A 4,252-nucleotide genomic window follows, 5' to 3' on the forward strand; every position below is an offset into this window, starting at 1 on the left:
TATGCTTAGACTTCGGTATAGTTTATAAATAACATATGAGAATATCTAAGGATCAATTTAAATTTTCTGATAAGTCATTAGTTGATACCTTAATGAAAGAACTAACTAAAATGATTGTATTTGAATAATTCAATATTATATCCTCAATATAATTGACAAAGCTATAAACTCAAGACTCATAATATTTTGAGTACTACTCAATGAGTGGGTAATACTAAAATAAGGATGAAGCGTAAGTCACCTGAGTTTATAATTACTATATAAACTCATAAAAGAATATCTTCATAATAAAGTATTATTGTTGTAGCAAGAAAAATTATATGAAGAAAAACTATAAGATTTGGTTTTAAAAAAATATATATAAGTATAACCTTTATATAGTTCAAATTAAATACAATAAAAATTATTTTACTTGGTGGATTAATTTGATGCTTCAACATATATTATCAATAATAGAAATTTATTTTAATATTAAAAAAGGGCTATTAAAGAAAAAAAAATGTAAAATCAAAAGAGAATGAAATATTCATCAATTTTAAAATACAAGGAATTATCTTAAAGAAAAAGCGATAGTAGTTTATATTTTTTTGCTTATGTCTATAGATGATTCATTTGATGGATCTTGAGGATTCATGTTATGTTCTTATAATTCTGAAAATTTGGGTTCTTTACCTAGAATTATTAGAATGTTATTTCTCTTTTAGTGGTTATAAACTTAGTGTGATTCAATAAAAGTTAACCTAGTTTATATAGAATTAATATGAATCTTAAGTTTACAATGATTCTATAATTAAATATTTAAATTAAAATATAATTTTATAAACTCTTTGAGATTATGCTTATATCTACAAGTCACTTTATACTTTCATCTCATTAAAGAGAGGTATTTTATCATCATATAAATAACCTATTGAGATATGATTATATATATCTAATTAATGTAAAGTCTCATATCATTAACACTCCTGAAGTATACATAAATAAAATCGAGAGATAATTAGATAGAAAAGTCAAGATCATCATATCTAACAAAGGTGATAAATTTTATGATATTTAGAACCTAATTATAATTCTAATTTTTATCTAGATACCTGAAAAAATAAGATATATGTGTTCAATATGATTTATCACATGTGTCATAACAAAATATGATTGTTGAAAGGTATAATTGTACTCCTATAGATATAGTTAGGAATATGGTGTATTATTCTTTTGTACCTAAATCAATGTGAGAAGAAGCTCTAAGGATAACTATGTATATTTTGAATAGGGTTCCTAGTAAGTAAATTTCATTACTTCTTTTGAGTTATGAAATAATATGAAACTTAACTTAAGATATTTACATATTTGAGAGTGTCCCATAGAGATAATGATCTTCGACTCACATAAAAGAAAATAAGATTTAATAACTATTTTAAATATTTTATTATTTATTTAGAAAAGTTCAAAAGGGTACATATCTTAATGCCCTAATCATGGTATGAGGATAGTTAAATATGGTAATGTAAGATTCCTATAAAATAGCGAATTAGGGGGAGTGAAAAATCTCAAAATTTAATTTTGATATAGAGGAGATACAAGTTATTACTTCTTTATTATTTGAGAGATTTTTGTTACTCAATTCATTAAATAATTTAATAAAGGTGAACAACAAAAATAACATTACTAAACTCCCATATTATATTGATATCACTATTAATGGTCTTTTATAATAACCATAGTTGATAGCCTTGTTAATGTCTTAAAGGGAAAGGAATCCTATCATTTATAGTTATTATGGGGTATATCTACATGAATTATATTATAATATAGAAATCATAATGGATCCCTCATTGTTTTCATAGGTCATGAAAGGTAGCAATTCTGAAAAGTAATATGATGTAATAAAGAAAAGTTTGATAAATTTATCAAATTATCCAATAATTATAAAAGAGTCTATAATATATGACTCAAAGGACAATGTTGAATAATATAATGGTTAAAAGTTTTACTTATAAAGAATGCATCGATCATAATGAGACATTTAGTTTTATAAATGAACCTATTAAGAATCGTCATGGCATTAATGACTCATTATGAGTTTAAGTTACATCATAATGATATGAAAACAAGTTTTTTTTTATTAAGGATCTAGCTTTATATGAGTTATTCTAAATGATTCATAAAGAAAATAAAATAAATATAAATTTTGAGATGCAAATTCAAGAATTCATTTATGACCTTAAACAAGCTTCAAGATAATGATATATAAAGGTTTTTGATATCATTACTTTTTCTTTATATTTAAGAAAAATACTATTGATCAGTATTTATGTCAATGGGAGTAAGTTTATTATATTAGTATTTTATATGGATAATATTTTACCTTACTAATAATGATCTTGGTTTATTATACTAAATCAAGAAATTTGTCACTAAGAGTTTTAAGATGGCTAATATGAATGAGACATCTTATATTATTAACATTGAGTAATTCAAGGATAGATCTCAATGATTGTGAAGACTATTTTAGAAAGGATATATCAACCGAGTCTTAAAAAGATTTAATATACAACTTTGTTTAGTAAATCATAAAATTAAAATTTTAGTCAAAAGTAAATGCTTTAAAATAACTTGAAAAGAATCAATTAAAGAAAATATTCTTTGTATATACGTAGTTGGAAGTTTATGCTCAAGCCTATGTCAGAACAGATATCAGTTTTGTAGTTAAAATATTAGGTATATATTGAAGTTACCCAAAAGTAAAAAACGTAAAGGACTGTAAAGAAAATAATAAGATATCTGAAAGAGATGAAGGATTATATGTTCATATATATAAAATTATATCAGCTTGAAATAATGGTATTTTTCATATATCGATTCTATAAATTGCCTCGATAACAAGAATTCTACCTTACAATTAATATCTATATTAATTAGAGAGGTAATTTATTATTATATTATTATTAATAGAAATTGATTTTGTGGCATACTTTGAGGCCACTGATCAAACTTTATAACTGTAAAATTTTATCTCAAAACTTAGTGAGGTCAAACTCAATTGACAAGTCACTAGAGATATTTTATGATATCATAATAGTTTTCTTCTCTAAGAATGACAAGTACTATTGCATCTTTATGCATTATGGTATACAATACTTGATAATTAGAGAAGGGGAGTCCAGAAACATCCAATGTCAATTAATTACTTGAGTTCTACTATATTTATTACTAATCCATTCACTTAGGACTTACAACCTAAACTATTTTAAAAGAATATGTTCTTATGATTGGGTTTGTGAGCAACCCATAAAGGATATGGTGATCCATGTTTGAGTGGATATTATAATTGGCATTCTTGCTTACATACTTAAAGTTATTTATTTTTGTTATCCTATTCACAATTATGTATGTACATATTATGATTGAATATAATGATAGGATTATCTTAATAAGATAAATTATATGGGTCATTTGGGACTGCATTAGGAAAGGCTAATAGTGTTGTGGTACATAGAAGAAAGTGTGACACTAATGACATATAACCGCTATGATATGACTTGTACTGTTAGTTAGACATAATGTAGCATTATTATATTTATTGGACTTATTGGCCTATTTTTAAAATTCGCATGTATGTAAATATTTTTTTTTTAATTTTAGAATCCAATTAAATCAAATTATTTTTAAATAACTTTTATTTATTTATTTTTTATTTTAAATCTTTTTGTATCTTACCAATTAATAGGTCAAGTGGGAGAATGTTAGATTATGTGGCCCTATTTAATTAGGTAAGATATATTATAGATATGATTGGATTATGATTATGGTTATTAGCCAATAGAAAAGAAGTTCATATTATAATATGATTCCTTAAGTGATGCCCTTGATAGAAGGAATTCTCCTAATAACTTATCCTAGACCCTTTACTCTCGCCTATAAATAGATAGAACCTCTAGGGGTTAAATATACGTATCTTAACATAGTTAGAGATTACGGTTTTTCTCTCAATCTCCCTAATCCAACAATCTAAGTGGTTCTACGAAAGGATAGAAAGAGAGGAGGAGTGTCTAGTTCTCTTTACAGATCGATATCTCAGATCCAACGATGGTGTGCTTGTAGATCAGATAAGGTCTATTCTTCTACACAATAACGAAAGGTATGCATCATAATATTATTTAGATCCATTATTATTTGATTTCAGATTCTAGCATAAAAGTTTTTTTACATTACAGATAGCATGATTACAGATTTTATACTAATAAATTATTCC

Source organism: Musa acuminata, chromosome BXJ2-7, assembly GCF_036884655.1.
Source record: "Musa acuminata AAA Group cultivar baxijiao chromosome BXJ2-7, Cavendish_Baxijiao_AAA, whole genome shotgun sequence".
Taxonomy (NCBI): domain Eukaryota; kingdom Viridiplantae; phylum Streptophyta; class Magnoliopsida; order Zingiberales; family Musaceae; genus Musa; species Musa acuminata.